Source organism: Drosophila ananassae (genome assembly GCF_017639315.1).
Source record: "Drosophila ananassae strain 14024-0371.13 chromosome Y unlocalized genomic scaffold, ASM1763931v2 tig00000095, whole genome shotgun sequence".
In the NCBI taxonomy this organism is placed as follows: Eukaryota; Metazoa; Arthropoda; class Insecta; order Diptera; family Drosophilidae; genus Drosophila; species Drosophila ananassae.
The window spans coordinates 15,112-33,033 of NW_025319057.1; the positions used below are offsets into that span (position 1 = coordinate 15,112).

The 17,922-nt window shown below is 35.2% G+C and overlaps 1 long non-coding RNA gene across 1 annotated transcript; it reads left to right on the forward strand.

Annotated features, from left to right (window-relative positions):
* Positions 1-1,011: 1,011 nt before the first annotated feature.
* On the forward strand, positions 1,012-11,484 carry LOC116655654. The gene is made up of 3 exons (XR_004310722.2): positions 1,012-1,088; positions 1,153-1,294; positions 11,293-11,484. It is a non-coding gene; the product is annotated as an uncharacterized LOC116655654 (long non-coding RNA).
* The last annotated feature ends 6,438 nt before the right edge of the window (positions 11,485-17,922 follow it).

The following is a 17,922-nucleotide window of genomic DNA, read 5'->3' on the forward strand; positions in this document are numbered from 1 at the left end:
GCTGGAGCAGGCCCTAGCACAGGAAAAGGTCCTGGCGCAGGAGCAGGTACAAGCACAGAAGCAAGTCCTGGCACAGGAAAAGGTCCTGGTGCAGGAGCAGGTGCAGGGGCAGGAGCAAGTACTGGCGCAGGTGCAGGTCCTGGCACAGGAGCAGGGCCAGAAGCTAAAACAGGGCCAGAACAAGCAACAAGGCAAGGTAAGAATTAATCTTCATGTTTATATCAAATTTATTATTAAATTATTATTATTTATTATTATTATTAAACACAGATGGTAATATTTTAGTCAAAAGTGTTTAAATAACTAAAACACTTTTCACTCCTTCACTTCATAGCAAACGGACGTGGATTTTTTTTGTGGGCTTACGTTTTTAATTTTGCTCTTATTTTAATTTTTGGGATTTAATCTTTTAACAAAAATCCCACCCACAGTTTCCGCGGTACACCTAATTGAGCCTCTCCTGGATGGAAGCTTTTCGTGAGTTTATTTTTCGGCGCTCCAGTTTTATGCCTGCGAGCTCGACTCTGATCAACGCTACTTCCGCCAGCATTTTGATGAGTCGTTTGGGTGAACTTTCCAGGCTTTGCCGACAATGCCGCTTCCCACTTTTAGTGGCGGCTATGTAGTCACTGTTCTCTACTATGGTAGACAAAAATACATTTATGAGTCGGGTGGAAAAGCATCAGCGTGTGTAATGCGCTTGTTGTAACTTAACAACAAACCAAATGCCTAAAAGTAAACCTCATTTAGTTAAGCTTAGAATAACCGAAAATAAAAAACAAAAAACAAAAAGCTTGGTTAAGCTTAAAGTTTCTTATCTATTGATAATCAATTATCTACCCAGAATTGAGCATTTAAGTATCGGTCTAAGCATAGAATAAGCAGCGGCCAACTTCTTTTCTCTTGTGGCTGCTAAGATAAGCGCATCGCTCGCGGTTAAACTCCAGTATATATTTAACCCCCGGAAAAAAAAAAAAAGACACGTGGTGTTGAATTTCCACATAAGTTTCCCAAAACTAAACGCAGAGGGAAGTGAGCAGTGCTCAGTGTATTAAAAGTGAATTACATTTTTGCGGTGCCAATTCAAGGTAAATAAAACCTTTGTTTTCGGCCTCACGCGTTTTTTTTTTTAATTCGACTTATTTTTTTTAGGTCGAATTGGCACCCAGTAAGAACCCATTTGTGTATTGTTCTTACATTGGGAATAAGTTTACAATCCCCCAAGCAGCAGTTTACCCTAAGAAGGGCTTCCAGCGCCACGCCGCGGGATCTGATGGATTTATTATAAATTAGTGTGAGAGACACAATTTTCTTTTAGGATTAAGGTGCATGTGCAATAATTTTCCCTCATTAATTAAAACCCGCCAATGGCCAGCATATGCACCCGAATTATTCTCATCCAATGACGTCACTCATCGCCCAAGACAGTTACGCTTGTCCCGTATTGGTTTCCGGAATTATTAATTTGATTTAGTTATTTTTATTTTGGTAGTATTTAGTTTTTTTTTGGAGCTTGGCGTTTAATAATGTAAGAAAATAACGTTTCCAGTTCCCTTAATTTTGTATTTCTTTTTTATTACTTAAATACTAAAACTGAACGGTATGGAAATATTAATTAATTTGGTGAATATATACATATATAGTAACATATCAACAAAATTTCTTTAAGTGTATATCAGTAAATTTTGTAAACCAATTTTGTAAACCAAAGCTGAAGCCTTTTGTATTGAAATTCGTAATCCAGCTGCAAATTGCATCATTCCAATTTTTGTAAAAACATAAACATTTAATTTTTCAATTCGGCTGAAAACAGTCTCATTTAAGATTTCCAATTTCTAAGAGCCACTTCAGATTGAAAACCAAAACAATATTTTGGTAAACAGAATCCCGACTCAAATCTTTCTCACTCCTTTTAAGTGAAATAAAACTAAACAGCTCAAACCATTCTTAAATGGGCATCCACTTCACAGGAAATTTCACATTTTCTTGTCACCTCGATTAATTGAGACCCAAAGTCTTCCACGTCAACTGACACCTCAAGTAATAGGTTCCGACTCAATCGATTTCCTTCAGAAAACAAAGCCTCTCTGAGAGAAAAGCTTCTTTCGAGCTTTGATCTGCAAAAAGCTTCAGCAAGGGTAGCTATAAAAGGGACTTAGAGCCCCAAAGTTAAGTTAGTTCTGAAACTCCAAAAATTCTAAGCAGTTTTAAAAATCACACTGTATCAAAAACGGAACTCAAATAAAAATATATTTTTTTTTTCAAACTATTTTTGAAGAAGATATTTAATTGGCGCAGTCGGTAGGATGTGTAAAAGTGACCAGTGATCAATCGAGATCATAGAACATCGTTGAAGTATTTTGTGCTAATGCAACTGCAGCCTTAATACTAACCGCGAGTGTTAATCGCTATTCACATCCGCAAAAGAACTTACGTGTTAGTTTCAATTTGTAGCCCACTTTTCGAAGTGTGACTGCTACCGAAAATATACAAAACACAAAAACTTAAAATAAATTAGTAGCCCGCTTTCATAGTGTGACCGCTACCGAAACAAATAAGAAATACGAACATTACAATGGCCGAACCAGTAGCACAAGTCCAGTTACTCTCCGAGCTACACCTTAATCAGGCTTTAAGCCAGATTAGGCAAGTTCCCAATTTTAATGGAAGCACCAGGGAATTAAGTGCATTCATCAGACGGATCGAATACATTTTAAATTTGTATCCATCAACTGATCCGCGTCAAACAGCTGTATTCTTCAGTGCAATCGAGATGCAATTATCAGGAGATGCCCAGCGAGTGTCACAGATATCAGCAGCAACCAATTGGCCCGATCTAAGGATTGCTCTCATCGATGAGTATAAAACCCAAACCCCATGCGAGGAATTACTAAGACGACTCTACAATACCCCTTTCAATGGAAGCATTCGTAAGTTCGTCGAGGATCTAGAATATAAAATATTTGTCATAACAAACAAATTGTCGTTAGAAAATAACAATTTAAATACAATGATTTATAATAATGCCATGAATAATACTGTAAAAGATGTAATAATGAGAAAACTTCCTGACAGGTTATTCATGACATTAGCAAGGCACGATATAACTACAGTCAGTAAACTTAAACAAGTAGCACAACAAGAAGGTTGTTATGATTCTGGTTCTGATAAAGTTAAATCACAACATAATTCAAAACAAAACGGACAAGATAGGAGAAATTATCAAAGAAATAATAATTTCCAAAGAAATAATTCCTTTTATAATAATAATAATCAACAAAATTATAATCAGCAAAGTAACTATAGACAACCAAATAATTTCAATCAACAACAATTTCAACAGGAATTGCAGCAAAATTTAAATCATGGTAGAGCTCAGAATCCTATGAATTATCAACAGCCAACATCTTCTTTACAAGGTTATAATTCTAACAAACCAGTGAAAAGACAGCGTGAATATTCAAGCGATCAATCTAGAATGGAAATCGAAAATTTTCATCAAATAGCCTCGGATCCAATAGAAGAAATAGAAATCCTTACATCAGAATAACTATTAACAATCGCGCATTTAAATGTGTAATAGATACAGGAAGTTCAATAAACCTAATAAAAGAAAATTATTTTAATTTCCCACAAACATTAAAAACGTTAGAAGTGCACACAATTAATGGTGTAATTAAATTAAATAAGTCCGTAAATTTTAAATCAAGTAAACTTTGTCCGATCGATCAACCATTTTGGGTTCACAATTTTTCGCAAAAATATGACATATTGATAGGAAGAGAGTATTTAGAAGCATGTGAAGCAATTATTAATTATAAACAGGAAACAGTCACTTTGAGCGGATTTGTTTTTTCCATGATATATAACCACGAAGATTTAAAGAATTCCGAAATTGAAACATTGGAAGATTATCTCAGTCCACCTTCATCTGAGGATATATCTTTTAATTTTGCAATTAATAATGACTTAGAAGAAAATAATAAATTTCGAATAAATCATCTTAATAAAGAAGAAAGAACTAAATTAAATAACATTTTATTTGAATTTAGGGATATCCAGTACAGGGAAGGTGAAAATTTGACCTTTACCAGTGCTATAAAACATTCAATCCAAACCAAACATGAAGATCCTATTTACAAAAAACCTTATAAATATGAATAAAAAAACCCCAAGCTTATGATCAAGAAGTAGAAGTCCAAATTAAAGAAATGATGAATCAGGGAATAATACGTAAATCGAAATCCCCTTATTGTTCTCCAATATGGATAGTCCCAAAGAAAGAAGATGCATCAGGTAAAAAGAAATTTCGAATAGTAATAGACTATCGAAGTCTAAATGAAATAACTATTGATGATAAGTATCCGATACCAGTTATGGATGAAATACTTGACAAACTTGGAAAGTGTCAATATTTTACAACAATTGACCTTGCCAAGGGTTTCCATCAAATTCAAATGGATGAAAATTCTATTTCAAAAACAGCTTTTTCTACTAAAAATGGACATTACGAATACACACGAATGCCATTTGGTCTGAAAAATGCGCCTGCAACTTTCCAACGTTGCTTGAACAATTTATTAGAAGATTTAATATACCAGCATTGCCTTGTTTACATGGATGACATAATTATATTTTCTACTTCATTAGTAGAACACATATTGTCCATAAAAAAGGTGTTTTCAAAACTTCGAGAAGCTAATCTTAAACTTCAACTTGACAAATGTGAGTTTATGAAAAAGGAAACTGAATTCCTTGGACATATAATAACAACAGAAGGAATAAAGCCAAACCCCCAAAAAATTGAGGCAATACAAAAATTTCCAATACCAAAAACCCAAAAAGAAATAAAATCATTTTTAGGTCTCTGTGGATTTTATAGAAAATTCATACCTGATTTTGCTAAAATTGCAAAACCTATGACTGTAAACTTAAAGAAAGGTTCCACTATAAATTCAACCAATAAAGAATATTTAGAAGCATTTGAGAAATTAAAACTTCTTATTACATCAGACCCAATTTTAATTTACCCTAACTTTGAAAAATTATTTTCCTTAACAACAGATGCTAGCAATGTCGCCATAGGCGCAGTATTATCGCAAAATCATAAACCTATTTGTTATGCAAGTAGAACTCTTAATGAACATGAAATTAATTATTCAGCAATAGAAAAAGAGCTTCTGGCTATAGTCTGGGCCACTAAATATTTTAGGTCTTATCTCTTTGGTAGAAAATTCGAAATCCTTAGCGATCATAGACCATTAGTTTGGCTTCATAATATAAAAGAACCAAACATGAAACTACAAAGATGGAGAATAAAATTAAACGAGTTTGACTTCACTATTAAATATTTGCCGGGAAAGGAAAACCAGGTAGCTGATGCTCTGTCAAGAGTGAAGCTAGAAGAAAATTTTTTAGGAGAAACACCGGATAATACCGAGTCATTACCCACAATAGCAACAGTTCATAGTGCACATGAAGACAATCAGAATTATATAGAAATAACGGAAAGACCTTTAAACTATTACAATAGACAAATTGAATTTCATAGAGGAAACTCAAATGAAGTCAAATTGAGCCAATACTTTCATAAAACCAACCTTAAAATAATTTATAAAGAAATGACCCATGAATATGCAAAAGAATTAATTAAAGAATATTTGTGCTCTAAAAAAAGTGTTATTTATTTTCCTTGTGAAATGGACTTCATAATATTTCAAAATGCTTATATAGAAATCATCAGCCCAAACAACTTAACCAAAGTTATGAAAACTAGTACAATATTAACAGATGTCCAAACATTCGCCGAATTCAAGGAAATTGTCCTTAAAGCTCACGTAGAATTATTACATCCAGGAATAGAAAAACAAACAAGCCTTTTTAAAGAAAAATATTATTTTCCCGATTATCAGAGATTAATTCAGAATATTATAAATGAGTGTGAAATTTGTAACCTTGCTAAAACAGAACACAGAGATACAAAACTTACATTTGAATTAACCCCAGAAACCTTTAACCCCAGAGAAAAATATGTTATAGATTTTTACATGATCGATAATAAACAATTCTTATCTTGCATTGATATTTATTCCAAATATGCTGCTTTAATAAATGTCAACAGTAGGGATTGGTTAGAAGCAAAAAGGGCATTACTCATGATATTTAATGTAATGGGTAAACCAAAAGAAATTAAAGCCGACAAAGACTCTGCATTTATGTGCTCAGCATTGCAACTTTGGCTGCAATCAGAAGATGTAAGAATAACTATAACCACAAGTAAAAATGGCGTTTCTGACATAGAGAGATTTCATAAAACTATTAATGAAAAATTAAGAATTATAAATTGTGAACGGAATCCTGAAAATATAATTACTAAAATTGAAACAATCGTTTATATTTATAATCATAAAACAAAACATAGCTCTACAGGTAGAACACCAGCAGACATTTTTATTTTCGCCGGAACTCCAAGTTATAATATTCAAGTGAATAAAATAAAGAAAATAAACAAGCTTAATAAAAATCGTCATACATTCGATATTGATACTAGGTATAGACAAGCTCCACTTATAAAATCTAAAACAACAAATCCTTTTAGGAAGACAGGCCAAATTACACAAACTGACGAAAAACATTATGTAGAAAAAAATAGAGGTAGAGAAATCACACACTATAAATCGAAATTTAAAAAGAAAAAGAAAATTAATACCAGCAAATATAATAATTCCAGATTTCCACCGGAAGACAACCCAGCTTAATAAAATTATCTTTTATATAATAACTTTATTATGTCTTATATATCACGCCATGTGTCAGAACATAGATATCAATCCAATTCAAGCAAAAAATGGATACTTAATTTTCCAAACAGGTAACATAGATCTGCCCACTAATTATGAATATCATTGTCTCACAGTCAATTTAACTAAAACTGAACAAACTTATAAAAATCTAATGGAACAAACACGAGAATTTGAACATTTGGATCAAATTCAATATCTAAAAGAAAAATTAAATAGAGAAATGAATGGAATAAAAATTGCTCAACGAAACAAAAGAGGACTTGCAAATTTTGTAGGTACCTTTTATAAATATTTATTTGGCACATTGGATCAACAAGATAGGGAAGAATTAGAATCAAAAATTGATAACTTGTCCGAAAATAGTATACAGATCAACGAATTAAATAAAGTTATTGATGCAATTAATAAAGGAATAGAAACAGTAAATCGTTTAAATGAAAACCAAAAGTTAGCAATCCTTATTTTCAATTTACAAGAATTTACAGAATACATAGAAGACATTGAATTAGGAATGCAATTTACAAGATTAGGCATATTCAACCCAAAGCTCCTAAAACATGACCCGCTTAAACATATTAATTCAGAAAAATTGTTAAATATTAAAACATCTACTTGGTTACAAGTTAATACTAACGAAATATTGATAATTTCTCATATTCCTCGTACTATTATTAAAACCCCCATTTACAAAATTTTACCGTATCCGGATCAGAATCAGAATATAATAACCGAAACATTGCATGATAAATATTACATAAAAAATCAGCAAGTCTTTAAAGTAAAAACAAAAGAAATAGTAAATAATAAATGTATAATAGGTCTCTTAAGACAAACAAATACAGAATGTAGATATACAAAAATGTACAAGAACTTCGAATTAAATTATATTGAACCCAACATTATAATAACATGGAATTTACCAAAAACTTTGTTAAATCAGAATTGTATAAATAAAGATCTAATAGCAGAAGGAAACAATATAATAAAAGTATTCAACTGTTCTATACAAATAGAAGATGTAATAATAACAAATACTATGCTTGATTACACCCGAACTATTTATGTAAACAACAACATAACTAAACTCGAACCTTTATCGTATATCGTAGCCAAAGAAATATTCCAAAACCACTCAAAACAATATTTTAAAACTCAAACAATTTTACTAATACTACTAGTAGTAATAATTATTATTATAATCATATATTTGATTTATAAATTTAAGAACATCCCAAAAAGGATAATAATTAATTATAAAAAACAAAAGGTTATAACTCCCGAAGAAGAAACTATAAGTTCAGAGAATAAAGAACATGACCTACAGTTATACCCCAAACTAACCGCCTGAGGACAGGCTAAATTCTTAAGGATGGGGAAGTAACATATCAACAAAATTTCTTTAAGTGTATATCAGTAAATTTTGTAAACCAATTTTGTAAACCGAAGCTGAAGCCTTTTGTATTGAAATTCGTAATCCAGCTGCAAATTGCATCATTCCAATTTTTGTAAAAACATAAACATTTAATTTTTCAATTCGGCTGAAAACAGTCTCATTTAAGATTTCCAATTTCTAAGAGCCACTTCAGATTGAAAACCAAAACAATATTTTGGTAAACAGAATCCCGACTCAAATCTTTCTCACTTCTTTTAAGTGAAATAAAACTAAACAGCTCAAACCATTCTTAAATGGGCATCCACTTCACAGGAAATTTCACATTTTCTTGTCACCTCGATTAATTGAGACCCAAAGTCTTCCACGTCAACTGACACCTCAAGTAATAGGTTCCGACTCAATCGATTTCCTTCAGAAAACAAAGCCTCTCTGAGAGAAAAGCTTCTTTCGAGCTTTGATCTGCAAAAAGCTTCAGCAAGGGTAGCTATAAAAGGGACTTAGAGCCCCAAAGTTAAGTTAGTTCTGAAACTCCAAAAATTCTAAGCAGTTTTAAAAATCACACTGTATCAAAAACGGAACTCAAATAAAAATATATTTTTTTTTTTTTCAAACTATTTTTGAAGAAGATATTTAATTATATATATACATTAGACATCTGCATGATTACATTCATAACATACTTCTAATAGAGTACATTCGAATCGAATAGAATGAAGTGAGTGGAATGATGGAATTGAAATGAGATTGTATGAATGTAAGCTTAGGTTCCTCTCGTAATTTGAGACGTCAAACGAAATGACAGGGAATGAACGAATCGAAAAGTGAAATGAGATATATGTCAATGTCATGTATACCCGAATCCTTCGAGTTGTTTCTTATCATTCGTGCACATTTCTTTCTGAGAGCTGCTACAAATTTGTCTACAAATTTTTAACAATTTTTAACTTAATATCAAAAAAAAAGAGCTGCCAAAAAAAAACGGAAATATGGACAACGAATTTATAAAAGAAGCCGACGATCCTGTATGTATATATTTGTAGAGTTTTTTAAAGTTTAGTGTTTGGGTTTTTAAGAGTTAATTTAATTTATTTAAAATATACATCTTTGTAGCTTGTAAGATGTGCTATACTATTTTAAAGTTTACAGGAAGCACATCTAACCTGGTCAAACATAAGTGCTACATCCTAAATGCCAGCAAATTCCACACCGCTGCTCTTGTTGAAGTTAACAAAGCTACAAAAGACGAGGGCTTATCTGTTGTAACCGAATGGGTTCTTAAGAACTGCCGTCCTCTTAACATTATTGACGACTCTGGCATCAAACAGTTTGCTTCATTTTTAATTAATGTTGGAGCTAAATATGGTGCAAATGTCGATGTTAATAAGCTGTTACCACATCCAACTACCGTATCCCGAAACATAAAATCTATATATTTGACCCACTTTGGGCCAATAAAAACGGAAATAGAAAAGTACAAAGCCTTTGGATATGCTATTACCAGTGACATATGGACTGATAACTTCTTAAAAACAGCATATTTGTCGTGCACTGTCCATTACATAAGAGAGGGAGTTTTGGTCGATCGCCTTATGGCCATGAAGTCAATGAAAGGCTCGCCCAACACAGGTTTGTTAACTCTATCTTTATGTTACAAGTATAATTACAATTTTTTCTTTGTCAAGGTGCCAATATAAAGAAAAAAATAGAGGCGATTTTGAAGGACTTTGGATGTGACCTTGAAGTAGACAAACCCGTAATCGTAACTGATCGTGGGTCGAACATGATTAAAGCCTTTTCGAGCTCGGATAAAATTCACTGCATAAACCACTTGCTTAACAACGCTGTTGAAAAAGCTATTAACGCTATTCCCGAGGTGGAAAATATTGTCACAAGTTGCAGCCAGCTAGTCAGATATTTTAAAAAGTCAGGAAATAATTCATCGTTAGGGGTGTCTTTAAAGAGTTTTTGTCCAACTCGGTGGAATACCGTCTACTGTTTGCTCAAGTCCATTCAAATAAATTGGATAGAGCTAACAGCAATTTTAAAAGAAAAAAAGCAGACCTGCAGAGTGGATGACATCAATATTAATCATTTAGGTGCAATTGTACGATTGCTGGAAGTTTTTGAGAATGTGTCCAAAAAACTTGAAGCTTCTAAACGCCCAACGATACATTAAATTTTGCCAAATTTAAACAAGTTAAAGAAAACGTGCAATATCGAGTACTATGACGCAGAAATAATTAAAAGCCTTAAATTCCAACTCAATAGCCAAATTTTATCTACAGTTACTCCAAATCTGTCAAAATACCATAACATAGCTTTGTTCCTTTTTCCCCCAACTAACAAACTAATTCAATTCTCACAAACTGAGAAAGAGACCATTATTAATGATTGCAAAATTTCTTGGTCAATTTCTTGAAGACAATTCTGACCTCAACAATAATGCAGCCCAGTTAGTAGATGATGAATTTGCCGATTATTTCGATGTCCCCAAATTTGAGACAGTACAGGACAAGGTGGAACAAGAAATTTCTGGATATTCCAATATTAAGGTTGCATACACTCCTGATTTTAATGCTTTAGCTTGGTGGCATTTAAATAAGCAATTTTTTCCGCTATTGCACAAAACAAGCTGCAAAATATTTTGCATTCCAGCGAGCAGCGCGGCTTCGGAACGGACCTTTTCAAACGCAAGAAATTTGATAACAGAGAAGCGTTGTCAAATCGCCACTAACTCTGAAAATATTAACAAAATAATGTTTTTGCATTCAAATTTAAATTAGATATAAATTCGCTGCATTTAATTTGTTTTTATTTCCTTTTATTTACATTTACAACTCGAATCATTTGAATGAAACGTCTCTGTTTTCAACGTTCTCAATTCACTCAATTCGTTTCCTTCTATCAAATGATTGTGCAAATGAGTAGGCGTGAGAGATCCATCCCTCTCACATCATGTTGGCTTTGCTCTCAAATTCACTCAACTCATTTTTAGCATTGTGCATTTGAATGTGGGTTTTTTGCCACTCATGCAGATGTCTATTATATATTATATTATACATACATAAAAATAACCTCTATGCCCTAAAATTATAGATTCATCGCTCAACCCGACAAAAGATCTTTTGGACGTGGATATTAAACTCGATGTAAGTGAAAAAAAAAACTCATTACCCCAAATTAAATATTGTTGGTGGTTAGGCTGATTTTTCTCAGTGTAATAAAAGCTTTACCTGAAAGATTTTTATCTCCCATACGGTAAAATCGAACCACGCGGTTGCAATTAAATACCGAAAAACGGTACACTGAAAGAAAAGAAAGAAAAAATAAAAACGAAAATTTTTCTGGCATGTGCTGGCTAACAGATGATTATATATATATATTTTCCTTTTTTTTATTCCCAATATTTAATAATGGCCTTCCGCAATGACAACAAAGAAAAATTTTCAAAAACATTTCTTTTCTTAAATTAATTAAGAAATATTTAATAAAAATTAATGGAATCTTGGAACATTATTTTTAATACTCTTGCCGTGTTCCAACATAAAAAAAAAAAAACAAAAACAAAAAAAAACCTTGCTAAAGTTAATCATAAACCCTTGCTATCAAATTTGAATAGGAAATGAATAAGTTACTATGGAGACATTTTACGATATACATTTAGGAAATAATATTAGAGAACACCCGCTATGGAAGACAAGATTCTCTTCATAAACATGATTCTTGTTATTAATTTTATATAGACATATATAATATTATTGCCTATTAATGCGACTTACTATTTCTTATACCAACTTATAAAGATATAAATTCTAAGATAATTTGTTTTCTCGATTATAACCTATCTAATAGATACATTTAATTATATACTTGATTTAAATTTCCTTCTTTTGCCTTATGCAACTTAATAACCATGAATAAATTTTATAACGTTTAAAAATGAATTGCTAATCTATTATCTAGAGGAGTCATGCAGAATGAAGATGGCAGGTGAAATTAAATAGCCGGATTTTCTTTGGGATCATCAAAAATTATTTCGCGGACTTGGTGATCATGGAAGGGTGGGCAACGGCTGTGGCAAAACATCCGCTCAGCTTTACATCGTCTGCTGCAACTCCACCAGCGCAGTCGCAACGGCCTTAATTACTCTGAATGTCGAAAGCAATGCAAGAATCCTTTTTATTCCCTTTCCCGATATTTCCTTCAGTACGTACTAACCCCCCGCACGCGAATATCTTTTAAATAATCGATTGATAACTGCGAGCGAGTAGCACAAGGACCCTAGGGATCCACTCCCTTCTACCGACCAAAAAGCCGGAACCAGCGCGTGCAACCTCCTTGCAGCTACACAACCATCTGCCCGCTTACATGGTTACATGTTACAATATTATTTAAGATGGCGCCCAACGTGGGGCTAGCCGTTTAAGGCTGCCCAGGAAAATAAAATGTACAAAAATTAAAATATCTATGTCATTCCATCCGACATATACCCTCGTACGTATTAGTTAGTTTCGGATGCCACTTCGGATCCAAGAAATTCTCATAGACTTCAAGGCCAAGTGTTTAACTCCGATAACTAGATACTGTGGTTAAGCTTCGACTACCTGGATGCATTACATCTTTAATTGGATATAACTCCGGAGTCATCGCGGCTTAACCTAGTCCGGTGTTTAGGCAGGGCTGGTAAAGTTTAAGCGCAATTGAATTGGCGGATTTCAAGCCGCAGTCATCCCTTAAAATTTCCATCCTGTGCTGTTCTCCGTTGTGGTTGAGAGATAAATCTGAATTGGAAAATATCTTTGTCTGATGCAGGCGCCTTTCCAACAGAATAACCTCTCTAACCTAATCCTCTGTTGTGGCTCGAAGAGTATACGGACTAGAAATATATCTTTTTCTGGTAGAGACACTTTTCCAACCGAATACTTAATGGCCATGGCTCAATCCTTATATTCAAAGCCTTGTAAATACTTCTGGAAGATGTCCAATGATTCGGAAGATGGGCCGCCGAAGTTTTACGAGGTTAACGATTATAAAAAGAATTAAGATCTTGAAACACTTTCGTTCATATAAAGACAAAAATACAAATTAATTCCTATCAGCCAGAAGCAGAATGCATGACTCCTAGATTTTGTTTTGAAATTTTTAACTCTTAAATTCATATATTCTTATATTTTTATTTTTATAAATTTATTCTATGAAGTTGAAGACAGCATATTCCACATAGTAGGTTAGAAGTAAACTTAAATTCAAAAAAAAAAAAGAAAAATTATTAGGTAAACAAATTATAATTAGGAAACCCCGAAATGGTGTTATCCCATAGCACGGAGAATTTGTCTCAAACGAGTGATACAGGAGAACATTGTTTCATTTGCTCCGAAATAATAGTTTACCAAGCGCAATTATTATCTACATCTTGTGGGCAAAGTAGGAAAGTCAAAAAAGTGTCCCGTCTGTAAGCAGGAACTAACGCAATCTAATTCGGCGTCTGTGGAAAACCTGAGTTCAGATCGATTATCCACTACAAGCTCCATCATGGCTTCAACATCTCAATCCCTACAGACTCGACTTCAAACAAAACGAATGGCTGCCGTACAACAGTCAGAGGTTCCTAATTCAGACTCGAATAATATGGTTCAGACTATCACCAACCAACCGCAAGAACCCACCAATACGGCTGAAACGGTACCTTCAACTCTTGCCGAAGCAATAAAAGCAGCCATGATAGAACAAACTCAGATGATAGCTTCTAGCTTAACCGATCAGACTAACAAGATTATTCAAGCACTCTCAGGTTGTCTTCGTGATAGTAGTTTAGCGGGTTCAGCCAATGAATCTCCATCTAGTAGGCAAACAAGGGCACAATCGGGTTTGCCATTTCAGAATCCACCGGAAACAAGATCAGAACCTTCCATGGGATTACCAACTCAGTTGCCGCATCCTAATCATTATGAAGTACGACCCGATCGGATAAGCCAAATAATGGCAAATTGGAAACTCAGATTCACTGGAAGGTCTTCTATGTCAGCTGAAGACTTTATCTATCGTGTAGAGGCTCTGACGATCCAAACTTTAGAGGGGGATTTAAATTTAACGGCCAAATATGCCAGTAATTTGTTCGAGGGTAGCGCTAGCGAATGGTTCTGGCGATATCACAAAAGTGTCACTGTACTTACTTGGCCAGGTCTGTGTCAGGCCCTTCGTGGACAATTTAGCGATGATAGGACCGATAGGAGTATTAGGTCAGAAATAGAACACCGCAAGCAACGTCATAATGAACTGTTTGACGATTTCTATGGTGTCATAGCGGCCCTAGCCGACAAACTTTCAAACCCATTGTCTGAAGCTTCCCTAGTGGAAACATTAAGATATAATTTGTTGCCGGAAATTCAACATGAAATATTGTACGTCCCTACAACTACTCTCAAGGAGTTAAGAACAGTGGTCCGCACAAGAGAAATGTTCTTAAGAACTGTCTCAAAACCGAATCCCCTATCGACTTCTCGACCCACTCCTAGGCGACAAGTCAATTCTCTTCAGAACCCAGAGGTGGCACCTTCATCAGATGAGGATTCAGGGCAGGACGAATACGAGCTCTCTGTGCTTGAGGTTTCCTGCTGGAATTGTTCCGCTAAAGGTCACAGATATCAAGAATGTCTGGCTGATCGAAAAATATTTTGCTATGGTTGTGGGAAGGCCGATACGTATAAACCTACATGTCGGACTTGTAACCCAAACGCTCAAAAAAACTATAAAGGGCGTGCACCACAGAAAAGTGCACGCAAACAGTTAATCATCAGAGCGACCAATACAGAGTAACACTTCCCGACGACCCCATTTCTGTAGGCCCCCTACCGCAACCTAAATGTATACCATTCCCTATATCTAAGATAGACGTTAAGAGAAAACGGTCTACTGGTCGTCGAGAAGCTTTTAAAAAACAATGTAAAATAGAAAAGAAATTAATCCTTTCATCCATATTAGATAATCCTCTTGACTTACGTCCTCACGCTCAAGTGATGCTTTGTGGAAAGTCTGTAGTTGGATTAATGGACACTGGCGCTTCTGTAAGTTGCATAGGTGGTAGGTTTGCAAACGATCTACTTCAGGAAAACCTTAAATACAAGTTAATGACCTCCAAGATCAAAACTGCTGACGGGAAAAGTCAAACTATAGTCGGAAAATTTTCAACAGACATTACTTACCGAGGAGAAACAAAAACCTTGTATTTTTATTTAGTTCCTACTTTAGTCGAAGACTTATATCTGGGAATTGACTTTTGGACCGCCTTTGACTTACTCCCAATGCATCTGTTAACCAAAAATCATAATCTAGCCTCCATTAGCGATCCAAGTATGAGAGAACTTTCGAAGGATCAACAGAATTCATTGCAGAACGTTATCAAATTATTCCCGTCATTTTCTAAGCAGGGACTAGGACGTACATCGTTAATTTCACACTCGATCGATGTGGGAGAAGCTAAACCGATTAAGCAGCGGCATTATGCCGTGTCACCGGCAATTGAGAAACTTATGTATGACGAGCTCGATCGAATGCTCGAATTAGGAGTTATTCAAGAATCTAACAGCTCTTGGTCATCTCCAGTAGTGTTAGTGAAGAAACCAGGAAAAGTAAGACTCTGCGTAGATAGTAGGAAGGTGAATTCCGTCACCGTAAAGGATGCATATCCAATGCCAATAATCGATGGTATCTTAAGTAGATTGCCAAAAGCCGAATTCATTACTAGCCTCGATTTAAAAGATGCTTTTTGGCAAATACCGCTAGACCCGAAATCTCGCGATAAAACGGCCTTCTCAGTACCCGGACGTCCGTTGTATGAATTTGTGGTCATGCCCTTTGGCCTCACTAATGCGCCGCAGTCTATGTCGCGACTTATGGATAAAATAGTTCCAGCCTACTTACGAAATGAGGTTTTTATATATTTAGACGACTCACTCATTGTCTCCGATACCTTCGAACGACATCTTGAAGTCTTATCGGTAGTCGCTTCCAACCTGGCTCGTGCAAATCTTACAATTAATGTTGAAAAAAGTAAATTCTGTCGGAAAGAGGTGAAGTACTTAGGACACGTGATAGGTAATGGTATTATTAGCACCGATCCTGATAAGATAGCTGCAGTCAGAGATTACCCAACACCCCGTTCGGTTAAACAGGTTCGAAGATTCCTTGGAATGACCGGATGGTATCATAAGTTCATTAAGGATTATTCCGCTATTACTTCCCCGTTGACAGACACCTTGAAAACCAATCGGAAGTTTGAGTGGACAAGTGAAGCCCAGGGGGCTTTTGAGTCCATAAAGGCAAGCATGTGTGCAGCCCCAGTACTGCACAGTCCCAATTTTTCGCTCCCGTTCTCACTTCATTGCGACGCAAGCCACACAGGAGTAGGTGCAGTCTTAATGCAAGTGAAGTGGAAGTGAAGCAAGTGTAATGGCTTATGGCCCAGGCAGATCTAAGCTCGCGTCTCGCCCGTTGGTCTCTTAAGCTTCAAGGATTCCAATTCAAGATACTTCATCGAAAAGGTACTCACAACGTAGTCCCCGACGCTCTTTCGCGAACCTTTACCGAAGACTTGTCAACCCTTGCTTGTGATAGTCTAATAGTTGACGTCAATTCCACCGAATTCGATTCAACCGAATACGATTCGCTTAGGAGTAAGATCCGCCTTAATAGCTCTTCCCTACCGGATCTCAAAATTCAAGGTAAACATATATACCGACGCTCCGAACATGCAGAGGATACCAAAATTTCCGATGACCAATGCTGGAAACTTTGGGTTCCACGCCCACTCGTACCGAATGCCATTAAGACTGCTCATGGAGACCCATTGCATGCCCACGGAGGTATAAACAAAACCATAGAAAGGCTCCGACGTTATTATTTCTGGCCTAACATGGTTAACGACATAAAAACTTTCATCAATAGTTGTGATATTTGTAAGGCCACGAAACACCCTAATCGATCGTTTAAACCTCCTATGGGAAACACTGGAATACCCCAGCGTTTCTTTCAGAAGATATTTATTGACTTTTTAGGACCCTATCCACGCAGTAAATCGGGAAATGTAGGTATATTTGTGGTGCTCGACCATCTCACTAAGTTTCCCTTTTTGAAACCAGTCCGCAAGTTTACCGCCGACTCGATTGTGCGATATTTGGAAGAAGATCTTTTTCATTGTTTTGGGGTTCCAGAATATGTGGTTTCTGATAATGGAGTTTAGTTTAAATCGCAAACTTTTAATTGCTTGTTAAACAAATATAATATCAGACATACATATACGGCCTTTTATTCCCCACAGGCAAACGCGTCGGAAAGAGTGAATAGATCAGTTCTTTCAGCCATAAAGGCTTACATAAACCCAAATCAGAGTAACTGGGACGAAAACCTTAGTAGCATCAACTGCGCTCTACGATCGGGAGTTCATCTGGCCATAAACACTAGCCCATATAAGCTAACTTTTGGTCAACATATGGTCACGAATGGCGAAACTTTTCAACTACTACGAGATTTAGGTATGCTAGAAGATCGAAGTGTCCAATTTAATAAGGAAGACTCCCTAGACATTTTACGCAGCAAAGCCCAGAAAACCATGATAGCCCAACGCAATCGGAATGAAAAGTTCTACAACACACGCACAAGGGACGTTTCTTTTAAAGTAGGTCAAGAAATTTTCCGACGCAATTTCCAACAAAGCAATTTTGCAAAAGG